Source organism: Zea mays, chromosome 8 (genome assembly GCF_902167145.1).
Source record: "Zea mays cultivar B73 chromosome 8, Zm-B73-REFERENCE-NAM-5.0, whole genome shotgun sequence".
Classification (NCBI taxonomy): domain Eukaryota; kingdom Viridiplantae; phylum Streptophyta; class Magnoliopsida; order Poales; family Poaceae; genus Zea; species Zea mays.
In genome coordinates, this window is record NC_050103.1 from 36,430,852 (window position 1) to 36,448,530 (window position 17,679).

Consider the following 17,679-nt stretch of genomic DNA (forward strand, 5'->3'; position numbering starts at 1 on the left):
GCGGCCATTGGGTAGCCTGCAACTCTGTAGCTAGAGGGGAAGCATCATCAAAAGCAATGCTATCATGGTGAAAGTCGTCATACCATATGTCATCATGGCTGGGGCCTTCTTGACGAATGTCTCTCTGTTGTGGCTTATGCTCTTGCTCAGTGTCCAGTGTGATGTGTCGCATTTCTTCAGTTGCTTCGTCAATCTTTTTCTGGAGTTCAACCAGTCGAAGCATCTTCTCCCTTTTTCTCTCCACTTGTTGATGAATAGCTTTTAGATCCCTGATCTCTTGATCCAACTCTTCGTCCTGTGGTGTTGGGCTAGTAGCCTTGCTCTTCTGGCTTCGGGCCTCCCTTAGAAGGAACCCATCTTGATTGGTGTCTAGAGGAGCAAGGACAGCCCCTGGCGTCGTTGTCTTCTTCAACGGCATGACGAAGGTGGTTGTAGAGTTCTCTTAACAAAGGTGGTCGTCCGAGTTCACCAGAGGTGGGTGCCTATGTTGGTCACTTGTTTTTTATTGTTGTGAACCAAAAATAAGACAACACAATTGTTAAACATTAGAGATCTTCGTCCTTCGAAGCATTATCTCCCTTTGGGTATAATGAGTTTCGGACGAAGGTCATGAAGAACAGGTCTTCATCGATCACAAATATAAAAAGCATTATTACAGATATTATATTGCATCATTTATTCACTTTACATCAAATGTTAAACAGTATTAGAATTCATATCATATATCAATAAACTAATACATAATGCATATTACATTTGTATCTTCGGTTTGTTCAAAGGCAAAAGCGTGAAAGCAATATCAATCCAGCGTGAATAGTACGGAGGTACTGTTCAGCTTTTTATAGGCAATCGTACGACTTCGTACGATATTACATTCATACCCTTAAGGATTACATACAAGTTTTACAAATGTCACGGGGATAACATTGTCATTTGCTTCTAACAACTTGAATAACATCTTATCTTTGTGACATCTTCCTGCGTCGTTGTGTTGAAGCTTATTTCGTTATGCTTCCGTCATTCTGCGCCCAAGCTATTCTCATTACAAAGCTCCTGTAATATTTAATAATATAGTGATAACAAATAGTTAGTCATGTTTTTGAGGTCTTCGGAAGACGAAGTCCTCAACAGACGGTAGTTGTAACAACATTAAGGGCGGTTACGGCGGCGGCATCAACGGCGGGTTCGTGTAGGGCTGCTACAGCGACGGCGTGAATGATAGCAGGGACGGTGGTGTGAAGGTCAGCAGCTGCGGCGACGTGAAGGGTGACAACAGCAACGTCTGCTTGAAGGGCTGCAACAGCGGCCTCGGCTTGAAGGGCTTCGACAGCGGCAGCGTGACGAGCAAAAGCTACGGCGGCGTGAAGGTCCCTGGAGCAAGCATCTGCTAGAACCTGTAAGCATCGTGCAGAATAGAAGCACTATAACTTAATTCAGATTCATAATTTTGTTTATTGGGGAAAAAACTAAATATGTTAGCCCTGTGTTACTGATATACTTGTGCATATGTCTCAGTTTTTTTTCCTGCGTATGAACTGATCTGGATGTCTCCTTTTTGTCAATAGAGTGTTTGTTCTCTGAAATAAAACTTGTGAACTGGTCAGTTGGCAGTCTGTTTTCTCTGAAATTTGTCACTGTGGTTGCCCACCTCGCTGTGGATTCTGCTTGTTTTGCAGGGTCGCCAACTTCTTTAGCTAACCTGCACAACCAAAAATGGGGACTGCTCACGTCACAGGAACAGAGATGCCACTTGTGAGTTGTGCTCTGGCATGATTACTCGTAAAGCAGCAAGTGGTTCAGGCCATGAGTATTGTTCAGGTTCAGGCTACGAGTATTATTAGTTAGAGCATCTGGACATATTGTCAGCTTTTAACTGGATAGTTCGTTCTATTTTAATATATTGTGTTACTACTTTGCCTAGCTGATGAAGTAAGGTACTATTTGAATTTTCAGTTGTTGTAGCTCTTTATTTTGGAGATAGCAGCATAGCAAGCTTGTCACTTTTTGAATAACCTTTTTCTCTTACTAGCTGCTCCATTTCTGGGTAGTATACTGGATAATGTCTTGGATGCTCTTTCATCTTGTCAGTCTATTGTTTTTCATAACTGTGAAAGTGAGGCACTAACTGTTGCTGTGGCCATGGAGAAAGGAACAACCCATCCTATTGGAAGGTACAGAAAATACATAATTTTTGAAGAGCCCAGTTTTTCATTTTATGTTGGATGTGATTGCTTGAATTTCTATTCACACAAGCCATTAGTGGTTGTCTTGCACTGGACCAGCATGAGTTCTAGTTAACATGAATGTTGCCGTGATCTTATCTATGCCTGTCTAGAACTGACCGAAGGACGCTTGGCTAACAGTGGCTACTGTCCTAATGGCAAAAAAGGACTGACAAAGGGAACTCGTCTCACCCGGGAACAAAATTCCCCCCTTCAAAAAAACAAAGAGTGGCAAAACCTGATCGCGCTAGCAAGAAATCTTCGGAGTTAATGAAGAAGAATACTGAGACCCTGTTGGCTTCGTCTCTTGGGGCTACAGAAATACAAGAGGTAATGACGTGACCCGTACCTTTTTCTGCATTGAGTTTCTTGGAATTAGACCTGACTAGTCTGTTGCTGACGATGTAGGGCAAAAATGTTGAAGAAATGGCTAAAGCTTTGTCTAATGTGATTGTAGAAGAGTCAAAAAAAACACAGACCGAAGATGCCCCACAGAAAAAGCGTCGGATAAAACAATAATGAGGCCTGTTTATAAGGCCACCTCTGGCAAAAGAGAAGAAAAGGACCTAGATACAGACAAAAACGCTAAAGTAAGTAAAAATGCCGAAGTTGCTGCGATGGCTTCTATAGATAAAATAATCAAGGACTTAGAGCCTAAGAAAATGAGTGAGGAGATAGTAGAGGTAACTAAGTGAAAGGGAAATGTGCCTTTGGACCATTTCTAAGTTGTTTTGATGATTAACTGTCCAACACATCACTTTAAACTAACCTTCTTCATATGAGCATGAGAACATGTTTATATTAAGCAAATTGGAGATGACAAGTCCAAATATGTTGGATTGAAAGACCAAAAAGTGCAACTTTGGGTAAAACTACAAAATATGAGGTTTAAGTATGTTGGTCACTTGTTCTTGAATGTTGTAGATCAAGAACAAAGCAACACGATTGCCAATTATTATGAACCTTCATCTTCCGAAGCTTTATCCTCACATGGGAATAACGCTCATGAGACAAAGGTCAAGAAGGAATTACCTTCCTCATTCAATATGTGAAAGGAAATGTAAAAGGATGAGGACAATAATTGCATTTCATTAATTCATACATATTTGCCTTCCATAAAACATGTATGAATATAGACAGTATTAACATTACATTGATACCTTCGGCTTGCTTGAAGGTGAAGACGCGAGAGAGAGGTTAACATTCAACTTGAACAGTATGGTGCTACTGTTCATCTATTTATAGGCACGGGACACAGTCCGGGAAAAATTACATTCATGCCCTCGAGCATTTGTTTATAAACAACTTAAACTAACAAGATCTATCTAGTCTTTTCCTTCTTTGCTTGATTGGTAGCTTCGGCGTTCTGCATTGTTGCTCCTTCTCGAGGTCTTTGTCTTAAGAACCTTCGGCATAAGGAGGGCGAACTTCTTGTGGCACTTTGCTGAAGGTGTTTATGTCTTGAGGACCTTCGGCGGAGAAGAAGACCCCCAACAGTAGCCCTTCGCGGTGCTAGATCGTTTTTTCGTAACGAGCTCAGTCTGCGAAAAACACAACGGCTTCGGAATGCCGAAGGTCCGAAAACACCTTCCCTGAGCTTGTTATTAAAAAACGATTAAAATATTCCGAGCGCTAGTAGGTCCACCGTTCAGCCAGTGTACACGTTCTGGCGGTTTGCCTTATTCACCTGCAGCACTATATAAACAGACATGTTGGTGAGAAGTTATCAAAGCATTCATTGCCATCACACTGTTGCGCTATTGAAAATTTTAATCAGAGCCAAAGCTTTCTGCATTACGCTTTCGAACAAGTGCTTCGTCGCTCGATCAGCTTCGTCTTAAGGAGACTGAAAACTCAAATGGCCAGAGTAAGATCCACTACTAGGGTGTCCTAGGAGGGAGACGAAACCGAAGTAACTGAGACAACACCGATATCAGAGGTGATGAGACGATCAGGTTTGGTTGTACCAGAAGAAACTACTACCGAAGGTGCTACTGCCGAAACTGAACAGACTGTGGCCGAAGACGGAAGTGACAGTGAAAGTGAGGAAGACAACAACATTCTGAGCCCGACGAAGCCTAGTCATATTGAGTTTGGGAGATCCACAGTAACAGCAGGGGATTTGGTTTTGATGAAGAAGCTGGGCTATTTGGGGATAACTGAAAGGGAAATGTGCCCTTGGGCCATTTCTAAGTATTTTGGTGATTGAGTGCCAACACAAGTGATTAAATGTGAATCTATGCCCATGGATGGACAAAGTGCAAATCATGAGTAAAGGTATGTTTCTAAGCTTTAGTACATTGGTTTTGTGTACTAATATACTTGTCTAAGTGTTAGAAACAGAAAGAAGAAGAAAAGAGAAGAGTTGGCTGTGTACAGCCAAGAGGCTGTTTCGGTCTGGGGCACCGGACTGTCCGGTGGTGCACCGGACAGTGTCCGGTGGTGCAGGCTGGCTCGAGCGAAGTGGCCGCTCTCGGGAATTCACCAGCGACGTACGGCTAAAATTCACCGGACTGTCAGGTGTGCACCGGACTGTCCGGTGAGCCAACGGTCGGCCGGGCCAACGATCGGTCGCGGAATCTGCGCGCGACACGTGGCCGGGCCAACGGTCGGAAGGGGGCACCGGACTGTCCGGTGTGCACCGGACATGTCCGGTGCGCCAACGGCTCCCAGATCTGCAACGGTCGACTGCGCTGTTTAAGGAAGGAAATCGGGCACCGGACAGTGTCCGGTGTGCACCGGACTGTCCGGTGCACCCGACGACAGAAGGCAAGGATGGCCTTCCAGATTTGTTCTCAACGGCTCCTAGCTGCCTTGGGGCTATAAAAGGGACCCCTAGGCACATGGAGGAACACACCAAGCATTCCTACAACATTTCTAAGCACCAAGACATCGATCTCGCGCATTCGTTTCATTGTGATAGCATATAGAGCTCTTGTGGAGTTGTGAACTCTTTGAGTTGTGTTGCGAGCTCTTGTTGCGACTTGTGTGCGTGTTGTTGCTCTGATCTTTTGAAGTCTTGTGTGCGTTGCTCATTCCCCCTTGCTCTGTGTTTCTTTGTGAACTTCAATTGTAAGGGCGAGAGGCTCCAAGTTGTGGAGATTCCTCGCAAACGGGATTGAGAAAAAGCAAGCAAAACACCGTGGTATTCAAGTGGGTCTTTGGACCGCTTGAGAGGGGTTGATTGCAACCCTCGTCCGTTGGGACGCCACAACGTGGAGTAGGCAAGCGTTGGTCTTGGCCGAACCACGGGATAAACCACTGTGTCATCTCTGTGATTGATCTCTTGTGGTATTGTGTTTTGTTGAGACTCCTTTCTAGCCACTTGGCAATCATTGTGCTAATAACACTTAACAAGTTTTTGTGGCTATAAGTTTAAGTTTTCACAGGATCACCTATTCACCCCCCCCTCTAGGTGCTCTCAATTGGTATCGGAGCCGTTCTCTTCAAGAAAGGGACTAACCGCCCGAAGAGATGGATCCTAAAGGCAAGGGGATGGTGATCAACGACAAGGAAAAGGAGTCCTTCGTCAACGAGCCCAATGATGATAAGCTCACCGACTCAGGCTCGGGCCACAAAAGAAAAGACGGGAGAAAGAAGAAGGCAAGGCGCATCAAGGAAATTGTCTACTACGACAACGACGAATCTTCCTCCTCCCAAAAGGACGACGACGACTACGATAAACGAAAGACGGTTAACTCAAACTTTTCTTTCGATTATTCGCGCATCCCGCATAGTTCAAATGCTCAATTGCTTCACATTCCACTTGGCAAGCCCCCTCACTTTGATGGAGAGGATTACGGATTTTGGAGCCACAAAATGCGTACTCACCTGTTTTCTCTCCATCCAAGCATTTGGGAGATTGTGAAAAGTGGAATGAAATTTGATAGCTCGGATAGCCCTATGTTTATTAATGAACAGATTCATAGAAATGCACAAGCTACTACTGTATTGCTAGCCTCTTTGTGCAGGGACGAGTATCACAAGGTGAGCGGCTTGGACAATGCCAAGCAGTTCTGGGACACCCTCAAGATCGCTCATGAGGGAAACGATGTCACCTTGCTCACCAAAATGGAGTTGGTGGAAGGCGAACTTGGACGGTTCGCGATGATAAGGGGGGAGGAGCCGACGCAAACATACAACCGGCTCAAGACCCTTATCAACAAAATAAGGAGCTACGGGAGCACGCGATGGACGGACCACGACGTCATCCGCCTAATGCTAAGGTCATTTACCGTTCTTGATCCTCATTTGGTGAACAATATACGTGAAAATCCCAGGTACACCAAGATGTCGCCCGAAGAAGTTCTTGGGAAATTCGTTAGTGGGCGAATGATGATTAAGGAGGCAAGGTACGTGGACGACGCCTTGAATGGTCCGATCAACGAGCCGCAACCCCTTGCTCTCAAAGCAACACGAAGCAAGGAGGCGCTACCTAGCAAGGTGGCACAGTTTGAGGCGGCCGAACTTAATGATGAAGAGATGGCTCTCATCATCAAAAGATTCAAGACGGTGCTTAAAGGTCGCAAGGGACAGCCAAGCAAGACCAAAGCCAAGGGGAAGCGCTCATGCTTCAAATGCGGTAAGCTTGGTCATTTTATTGCTAACTGTCCCGACAATGATAGTGATCAGGATCAAGGGAACAAGAGGGAGAAAAAGAAGAACTATAAGAAGGCAAAGGGCGAGGCTCATCTGGGCAAGGAGTGGGATTCGGACTGCTCTTCATCCGACTCCGACAATGAAGGACTCGCCGCCACCGCCTTCAACAAGTCATCCCTCTTCCCCAACGAGCGTCACACTTGCCTCATGGCAAGGGAGAAGAAAGTAAGTACTCATAATACTAGTACTTATGCTTCTTCAAGTGAGGATGAGTCTAGTGATGACGATGAGATAGATTACTCATGCTTATTCAAGGGATTAGATAGAACCAAGGTAGACAAAATTAATGAATTGATTGATGCCTTGAATGATAGGAATATACTTTTAGAAAAGCAAGAGGATTTGTTGTATGAAGAACATGATAAATTTGTAGAAGCTCAGAAATCTCTTGCTCTAGAAATTAAGAGGAATGAAATGCTCTCTAGTGAATTATCTTCTTGTCATGAAACCATTGCTACTTTAAAGAGTGTTAATGATGACTTAAATGCTAAACTAGAAGTAGCTAGTAAATCTAATTCTTGTGTAGAACATGTTGAGATTTGCACTAGGTGTAAAGATTTCGATGTTGATGCTTGTAGTGATCATTTAGTTTCAATTTCCAAATTAACTGAGGAATTGGCTAGTCTTAATGCCCAACTTAAGACTAGCAAGAATGAATTTGATAAACTAAAATTTGCAAGGGATGCCTACACGATCGGTAGACACCCCTCAATTAAGGATGGACTTGGCTTCAAGAGGGAAGCCAAGAACTTAACAAGCCATAAGGCTCCCATTCCCGCTAAGGAGAAAGGGAAGGCCCCTATGGCTACTAGTGCTAAAAAGAACCATGCCTTTTTGTATCATGATAGGAGACAAACTAGAAATGCTTATAGGAGTTATAATGCTTACGATGATTTTTCTCATGCTATGTTTGCTTCTAGTTCTTCATATGTGCATGATAGAAATGTTGGTAGAAGGAATGTTGTTCATAATATGCCTAGAAGAGATGTTGTTAATATTCCTAGGAAAGTTAATGAGCCTTCTACAATATATCATGCTTTGAATGCTTCCTTTGCAATTTGTAGAAAGGATAGAAAGGTAATTGCTAGAAAGTTAGGGGCAAAATGCAAGGGTGATAAAACTTGCATTTGGGTCCCTAAGGAAATTGTGACTAACCTTGTAGGACCCAACAAGAGTTGGGTACGTAAGTCCCAAGCCTAAATTTGCCTTGCAGGTTTATGCATCCGGGGGTTCAAGCTGGATTATTGATAGCGGATGCACAAACCATATGACGGGGGAGAAGAAGATGTTCACCTCCTACGTCAAGAATAAGGATTCCCAAGATTCAATTATATTCGGTGATGGGAATCAAGGCAAGGTAAAAGGGTTAGGTAAAATTGCAATTTCTAATGAGCACTCCATATCTAATGTGTTTTTAGTAGAGTCTCTTGGATATAATTTGCTATCTGTTAGTCAATTATGCAACATGGGGTATAACTGTCTATTTACAAATGTAGATGTGTCTGTCTTTAGGAGAAGTGATGATTCACTAGCTTTTAAGGGTGTATTAGACGGCAAACTTTATTTAGTTGATTTTGCAAAAGAAGAGGCCGGTCTAGATGCATGCTTAATAGCTAAGACTAGCATGGGCTGGCTGTGGCATCGCCGCTTAGCACATGTGGGGATGAAGAACCTTCACAAGCTTCTAAAGGGAGAACACGTGATAGGTTTGACTAACGTGCAATTCGAAAAAGATAGACCTTGTGCAGCTTGTCAAGCAGGTAAACAAGTGGGAGGAGCGCATCACAGCAAGAATGTGATGACCACTTCAAGACCCCTGGAGCTGCTGCATATGGACCTCTTCGGACCTGTCGCCTATCTGAGCATAGGAGGGAGTAAGTATGGTCTAGTTATTGTTGATGACTTTTCCCGCTTCACTTGGGTGTTCTTTTTGCAGGATAAGTCTGAAACCCAAGGGACCCTCAAGCGCTTCCTCAGGAGAGCTCAAAATGAGTTTGAGCTCAAGGTGAAGAAGATAAGGAGCGACAACGGGTCCGAGTTCAAGAACCTTCAAGTGGAGGAGTTCCTTGAGGAGGAAGGGATCAAGCACGAGTTCTCCGCTCCCTACACACCACAGCAAAATGGTGTGGTAGAGAGGAAGAACAGGACGCTAATCGATATGGCGAGGAAGATGCTTGGAGAATTCAAGACCCCCGAGTGTTTCTGGTCGGAAGCCGTGAACACGGCTTGCCACGCCATCAACAGGGTCTACCTTCATCGCCTCCTCAAGAAGACTTCGTATGAGCTACTAACCGGTAACAAACCCAATGTATCTTACTTTCGTGTATTTGGGAGCAAGTGCTACATTCTAGTAAAGAAGGGTAGAAATTCTAAGTTTGCTCCCAAAGCTGTAGAAGGGTTTTTGTTAGGTTATGACTCAAATACAAAGGCGTATAGAGTCTTCAACAAATCATCGGGTTTGGTTGAAGTCTCTAGCGACGTTGTATTTGATGAGACTAATGGCTCTCCAAGAGAGCAAGTTGTTGATTGTGATGATGTAGATGAAGAAGATGTTCCGACGGCCGCTATACGAACCATGGCGATTGGAGAAGTGCGGCCATAGGAACAAGATGTACGAGATCAACCTTCTTCCTCAACAACGGTGCTTCCCCCACCTCAAGACGATGAACATGTTCATCAAAAGGAGGCGTGTGATCAAGGGGGAGCACAAGATGATCACGTGATGGAGGAAGAAGCGCAACCGGCACCTCCAACCCAAGTTCGAGCGATGATTCAAAGGGATCATCCCGTCGACCAAATTTTGGGTGATATTAGCAAGGGAGTAACTACTCGATCTCGATTAGTTAATTTTTGTGAGCATTACTCCTTTGTCTCTTCTATTGAGCCTTTCAGGGTAGAGGAGGCCTTGCTAGATCCAGACTGGGTGTTGGCCATGCAAGAGGAGCTCAACAACTTCAAGAGGAATGAAGTTTGGACACTGGTGCCTCGTCCTAAGCAAAATGTTGTGGGAACCAAGTGGGTGTTCCGCAACAAACAGGACGAGCACGGGGTGGTGACAAGGAACAAGGCTCGACTTGTGGCAAAAGGTTATGCCCAAGTCGCAGGTTTGGACTTTGAGGAGACGTTTGCTCCTGTGGCTAGGCTAGAATCAATTCATATCTTGCTAGCATATGCCGCTCACCATTCTTTCAGGTTGTTCCAAATGGATGTGAAGAGCGCTTTCCTCAACGGGCCAATCAAGGAGGAGGTGTACGTGGAGCAACCCCCTGGCTTCGAGGATGAACGGTACCCCGACCATGTGTGTAAGCTCTCTAAGGCGCTCTATGGACTTAAGCAAGCCCCAAGAGCATGGTATGAATGCCTTAGAGACTTTTTAATTGCTAATGCTTTCAAGGTTGGGAAAGCCGATCCAACTCTTTTCACTAAGACTTGTGACGGTGATCTTTTTGTGTGCCAAATTTATGTCGATGACATAATATTTGGTTCTAATAACCAAAAGTCTTGTGAAGAGTTCAGCAGGGTAATGACGCAGAAATTCGAGATGTCGATGATGGGCGAGTTGAACTACTTCCTTGGGTTCCAAGTGAAGCAACTCAAGGACGGCACTTTCATCTCCCAAACGAAGTACACGCAAGATCTGCTAAAGCGGTTTGGGATGAAGGACGCCAAGCCCGCGAAGACTCCGATGGGGACCGACGGACACACCGACCTCAACAAAGGAGGTAAGTCCGTTGATCAAAAAGCATACCGGTCAATGATAGGGTCTCTACTTTATTTATGTGCTAGTAGACCGGATATTATGCTTAGCGTATGCATGTGTGCTAGATTTCAATCCGATCCTAAGGAGTGTCACTTAGTGGCGGTGAAGCGAATTCTTAGATATTTGGTTGCTACGCCCTGCTTCGGGCTCTGGTATCCAAAGGGGTCTACCTTTGACTTGGTTGGATACTCAGATTCCGACTATGCTGGATGTAAGGTCGATAGGAAGAGTACATCGGGAACGTGCCAATTCTTAGGAAGGTCCCTGGTGTCATGGAACTCTAAGAAACAAACCTCCGTTGCCCTATCCACCGCTGAGGCCGAGTACGTTGCTGTAGGACAGTGTTGCGCGCAACTACTTTGGATGAGGCAAACCCTCAGGGACTTTGGCTACAATCTGAGCAAAGTCCCACTCCTATGTGACAATGAGAGTGCTATCCGCATGGCGGAAAATCCTGTTGAACACAGCCGCACAAAGCACATTGACATCCGGCATCACTTTTTGAGAGACCACCAGCAAAAGGGGGATATCGAAGTGTTTTATGTTAGCACCGAGAACCAGCTAGCCGATATCTTTACCAAGCCTCTAGATGAGAAGACCTTTTGCAGGCTGCGTAGTGAGCTCAATATCTTAGATTCGCGGAACTTGGATTGAAATGTAGCATACATGTATTTATGCTTTTGATCATGTTCCTTTTTGCATTTTGTTTAGTATGGTGCTCAAGTTGTACAAACACTCCCTGGACCTCACAAGTCCGTTGCAAAGTGATGCACAATTTTAGGGGGAGATATGTTACAACTTGACCCTTTGAGACTAACCATATGCTTGAGTTTGATGATTTAGTCTCGAAGGAGGATTGAAAGGGAAAAAGGTGGACTTGGACCATGAAAGACTTCCACTGCACTCCGATGAGAGGGTAACTTATTCCAAGTTCATCTTTAAACTCTTATTGCCTATTTGCTCTTAATTGAAGAATTTGGTGAGGCAATGGGGTTAAAGGGCCAAGATTGATCCCGTTTTGGTGCTTGATTCCAAAGGGGGAGAAAATAAAGGCCAAAGTGATAAATGGATCAGCTACCACTTGAGAGATTTTGAAAATAGTAGAATAGAGCTTTTTGTTTTGTCAAAACTCTTGCATTGTCTCTTTTGTCAAAAGTTGGCCTCTTGTGGGGAGAAGTGTTGATTATGGGAAAAAGGGGGAGTTTTTGGAATCTTGAATCAATTTTCTTTGGAAAACCTCTCTTTATGTCTCTACCAGTGGATTTGACTTAGAGATAGGATTTTGAGTTTGATTTGCAAAAACAAACCAAGTGGTGACAAAGGATGATCCATATATGCCAAAATTGAATCAAAATAAATTTGAGTTTTATTTGAAGTAATTTTGCACTTGTTCTAGTTGCTTGATGTTGTGTTGGCATAAATCACCAAAAAGGGGGAGATTGAAAGGGAAATGTGCCCTTGGGCCATTTCTAAGTATTTTGGTGATTGAGTGCCAACACAAGTGATTAAATGTGAATCTATGCCCATGGATGGACAAAGTGCAAATCATGAGTAAAGGTATGTTTCTAAGCTTTAGTACATTGGTTTTGTGTACTAATATACTTGTCTAAGTGTTAGAAACAGAAAGAAGAAGAAAAGAGAAGAGTTGGCTGTGTACAGCCAAGAGGCTGTTTCGGTCTGGTGCACCGGACAGTGTCCGGTGCGCCAGGCTGGCTCGAGCGAAGTGGCCGCTCTCGGGAATTCACCAGCGACGTACGGCTAAAATTCACCGGACTGTCCGGTGTGCACCGGACTGTCCGGTGAGCCAACGGTCGGCCGGGCCAACGGTCGGCCGCGGAATCTGCGCGCGACACGTGGCCGGGCCAACGGTCGGAAGGGGGCACCGGACTGTCCGGTGTGCACCGGACATGTCCGGTGCGCCAACGGCTCCCAGATCTGCAACGGTCGACTGCGCTGTTTAAGGAAGGAAATCGGGCACCGGACAGTGTCCGGTGTGCACCGGACTGTCCGGTGCACCCGACGACAGAAGGCAAGGATGGCCTTCCAGATTTGTTCTCAACGGCTCCTAGCTGCCTTGGGGCTATAAAAGGGACCCCTAGGCGCATGGAGGAACACACCAAGCATTCCTACAACATTTCTAAGCACCAAGACATCGATCTCGCGCATTCGTTTCATTGTGATAGCATATAGAGCTCTTGTGGAGTTGTGAACTCTTTGAGTTGTGTTGCGAGCTCTTGTTGCGACTTGTGTGCGTGTTGTTGCTCTGATCTTTTGAAGTCTTGTGTGCGTTGCTCATTCCCCCTTGCTCTGTGTTTCTTTGTGAACTTCAATTGTAAGGGCGAGAGGCTCCAAGTTGTGGAGATTCCTCGCAAACGGGATTGAGAAAAAGCAAGCAAAACACTGTGGTATTCAAGTGGGTCTTTGGACCGCTTGAGAGGGGTTGATTGCAACCCTCGTCCGTTGGGACGCCACAACGTGGAGTAGGCAAGCGTTGGTCTTGGCCGAACCACGGGATAAACCACTGTGTCATCTCTGTGATTGATCTCTTGTGGTATTGTGTTTTGTTGAGACTCCTTTCTAGCCACTTGGCAATCATTGTGCTAACACTTAACAAGTTTTTGTGGCTATAAGTTTAAGTTTTCACAGGATCACCTATTCACCCCCCCCCTCTAGGTGCTCTCAATAACGACGATGAACTGATCTGCTTTGCTAAGGAAGAAGTAGTTCCAGAGCCAAACGAAGATGAGGTCATTGTGTTTAAAAGCTTCTTCAGAGCAGGGCTTCGGTTCCCCCTGTACGATATGATATGGGAGATTTTGAAAAGGTTTGAAATATATCTCCATCAGCTGACACCAAATGCCATTGTTAGGCTCAGTATTTACATATGGGTTCTTCGAAGCCAAGGTAAAAGTGCGAATGCCGAAGGGTTCTGCCGAGTGCATGAACTGCACTATCAGATGAAGGCCAGAGCCGATGATCTACATAAGAACTTCGGGTGCTATAATTTTGCATACCAGAAGGATACCAAGGCCCTGGTTGGCTACCGTACTAAATGGCCAACCGAGTGGACTAGTGAATGGTTTTACGTGAAGGCTGATAAGAAGAAGAGAGAAAAGCTCATGACTATGGTAATGAGTCCTCAGAGATTAAGCTTCGGCATGATGAGGCCATTATGCAACATGCAACTCGGCTCCCCATGCCCGCTGCCCGAAGTAGAATTCAGGGTGGTAGTTGGTCATATTAGCATTAGGGACTTAGTGCAGGAATATCTGGCAAACAAAACTTTCCCAACTTCTAGCGGATGGGGGATGCCGAAGAAGAAGGAAGGAGGGAAAAATATGAACTTGTTCGACTTCCCTACCGTTTCAAATTTTAGAAGAGATTTAAAGAACCATGCTCTAAATGGTTAGAAATGATAGAAACCATGTGCAGTGAGATCCTCGGAAATTATACAAAGAAAGAATACCAGTTAATGACTGCTGTCTTCGGCACCCGGCCAAAACGAAGGTTGAATCGGGTGATGGATGCTCTGAATTTTGAATACCTAGATTACGACGGACTTGACGAAGGGGCCGGGGGGGCGAAAAGAAAGAGGGTTGTAAGTATTATTGCCAGGCAAGCCATCCGGTCCATCAAAGAAGACCAAGAAACTTTGAAGAAGATGAAAACAATGCCGGAGCCAAAGGTGCCAGCTCCTAAAAATGGAAACTTGCTGAAAAATATTCTGAGAAGATGAAGACACAAGATGTGTTGGAACCAACTGCAAGCCCTTCGTCTTTTGCTGCTGATGTCTCAGAAATTTTGAAGGTAATGACCGAGTCCTTCCCATTCACACCTCTAAGTCCTCTGGGATTGGAACTAATTAGCCTCTTACAGAAAAAGGAAATCTCTTCGGCTGCTGATGGGAGAGACGGGGACCAGAAGAAGCGACACATGATGAATATACTACAAGCGATTGAGCAAACCCCGCCCCCGGCTTCGGCAAACAAAACTACCAAACCGATCGATGCTGAAGCCACCGCTACAGCCGAAGATGAAATCTTCACAACCACTCTGTTCGAAATTGACAGACTTAAATCAGATGTGGTTGTAGAGAAGGAGGTGGTTGCGGCAGCTTCAAACAAGGGAAAGAAGATTGATGAAACCTCTTCAGAGGGAGCGAATTTCAACCTATGACACTTGGGCGACCAACAACTCTCTGAAGAGGACAAATCGGAGTTGAAAAAATTTGCAATATCCTGTGGTTACCAGCCGGGGTCAATGCTCTTTGGCGGGGTCGATGAAGAAGTCGTGGGGTGCATCCGCTACCGTGTTGGTGCTAAAATTATAAGTACCCTGTCTAAGAGTGTTGGATTCCCGAAGCTTGAGAAGGACATCAGCTGCTACAGGCGTCAACATATCCTAGGCAGCTTGTTTTATTCTAACTTCAAAGTAAGAACCTTTTTTACAAGTTATCAGACATATGTTCATATTAGTTTAAGTATTCTAATTTTGAGTTTGTTTTTTCTAGAGTTTGTTACTAAGCAAAGCTCTAAAGATACAACAAGATGATGAAGATAGGAGGAATGAAGTTATTGTAAAGGGTTTGGAGGACAAAATCAAAAACTTGAGGATTCTTTAAAAGAAAAGGATGAATTGTTGTGCTCAGCCGAAGGATCCCTTGCCAAAGTGCAAGATCAAAATAAGAAATTGGGCAAGGAGCTGGTGGATGCCCAGACACTTTTAGAAGAAACTTCCGGCTGATTCAACCATGAATCTGAAGCTTTGAAAATGACACTTAAGGTTGAGGTTGAGAATAACACGAAGCTCAGTGAAGCGTTGAGAGCTCTTAAGGAGAGATGATTTAACTTTGCAAGCCAATGCACCACTCGATTGAAAAGCATATTCAATTCAGTTGGAGCTGCATCTGAAGAAGCTAGCATCTCTGCCGAAGATATCCATGGGGCCCTTGAATGCATAGAGAAAGAGGTTGATGTCCTTTATGAAGTTATCACCGGCCATGGAGATTTCTGTGCGCTTGTGGCTTCTCGTGGTACAGCCGCTGCTTTCATAAAGGCCGAGTGTAATCACACAAAGGCTGTCAATAGGCTGAACTTTAGTCTTTCGACATCGGGTCTGGTTAATGTTCCAGCCGAAGCCCGAAGCATAGGGAACATGTTCATCACTTAAATTTGGGCTAAGGGCGGACGCGAGTTGGCTGGAGACGAAGCCCGAAACCTACTTAACAAAGTATAGCTCTTTTACATTTGTTCTTTTTACCTAGTTCCTTACCATATTCATGATTACCCTGTTCCTTCATCTTCTCCAGGGTGATGGCGCCGAAGGCCAATGAACCGAAGCTAAATCTGAAGCTTTAGAGTAGTCTTTTTAGAATCCTCCTTGATTTCTATATAGACACTTTGGAAATTGTTTTGCGCAAGAAATGTATTATTTGTAATTGAAATGCGAAGAGAATTGTAAATGTTTGTAAATACTTTGTAATGCTTTTGTTTACCTTGCATTCGTGTACCTACTGCTTTGTTATGGACAAAACCAATGCTTGTAGTTTTTGAGCTGAAGGCAAAAAACACCTTCCCTTCTTTTCGTTCATGACAAAGCATCAAGAATCGGGTTCTTATGATCAATGAAATTTCCTCTGAGACGAAGCATCTTCGTATATACGAAGGTTTATATCGTTGAAGGCAGAAATCCTCGCTTTTTCTGTTAATGTCTTATGCTTTATGTCATGATGATGATCCTACTAATGTCTAATGTATGTTTGTATGAATGCAAAAAATGATATGATGAAGTATGCAAATGTATGCCGAAGGTAAGAAACTCACACGAATACACAGCCAGACTCTGCATCCCCTTAGGGACGACTTTGGAGTCTCTTCACCTTTTACTTAGTTGGTATTTCAGCTCTGCATTCCCTTAGGAACGACTTTGGAGCTAAGATCTGCATCCCCTTAGGAACGACTTTGGAGCTTCTTCACCTTTGACTTAGGTGGCATTTAAGATCTACATCCCCTTAGGAACAACTTTGGAGCTTCTTCACCTTTAACTTAGGTGGTATGTTAGCTCTCCATCCCCTTAGGGATGACTTTGGAGCTTCTTCATAGTTTTTTACACTCGATGGTGTAGTCCCAGATTTTACATTTTACATGTGGGTGGAATTTGGCCCTTGTATTGCACAGGGCTGCACAAGAAAAAAAATGAAAATTACAACATATGACCCCATTAAAAACCTTTCTCCCCTCCTGAAAGGAAAATGGTGCCATAGGGAAGAAATAAGAAATTACATGGTTTACACATAATATCTCCGAAGCTCATTCGCATTCCAAGACCTTGGAATGTTGTTGCCATCCAAGTCTTTCAATCTGTATGATCCAGGTCTTGATGAAGATATCACCAAGAAGGGACCTTCCCACTTAAGCTAAAGCTTCCCCACTGTATCCGGGTTGGCCACCCTCCGAAGCACTAGGTGCCCTGGCCTGATATTCTTCAATTTTACCTTCCGATCACGCCATTTAATTGTTTCGGCCTAATACTTATTGATGTGGTCTACTGCTTGGAGCCTGGTCCCTTCTATGATGTCTTTTGTTATTTTGCAATTCTCTTCATCTTTTGCCGAAGCTAAGGTCCTTATTGAGCCTCTTCTTGCTTCTTTCGGTGTTGTTGCTTCGTCACCGAACAGAAGCTTGAACAGGGTAAAACCCGTTGACCTAGAGACAACAATGTTGTGATTCCACACCACCTTTATTAACTCGTCCGACCATTTTCCTCTAGGCTGGTTGAAGATTGACTTTATTATCCCTGTTATTATAATTTCATTTGCTCTTTCTACTAATCCATTTGACTCCGGATGTCTCACTGATGCAAAGTGTATTTTTGTACCAATCTGGTCACAAAAGGCTTTGAATGTTTCAACATCAAATTGAGTTCCGTTATCAACGGTGATAGCCTTCGGCACACTGAAGCGGCAAACAATATTCTGCCAAAAGAACTTCTGAATTGTGGCTGAAGTTATTGCAGCTAGGGGCTTGGCTTCGATTTACT

At 44.3% G+C, this 17,679-nt stretch overlaps 1 long non-coding RNA gene across 1 annotated transcript; it reads left to right on the top strand.

Annotated features, from left to right (window-relative positions):
- Positions 1-1,203: 1,203 nt before the first annotated feature.
- Positions 1,204-3,027, top strand: LOC103635069 (uncharacterized). Its single transcript, XR_002264368.1, has 3 exons — positions 1,204-1,396; positions 1,677-2,552; positions 2,631-3,027. It is a non-coding gene; the product is annotated as an uncharacterized lncRNA (long non-coding RNA).
- Positions 3,028-17,679: the final 14,652 nt, after the last annotated feature.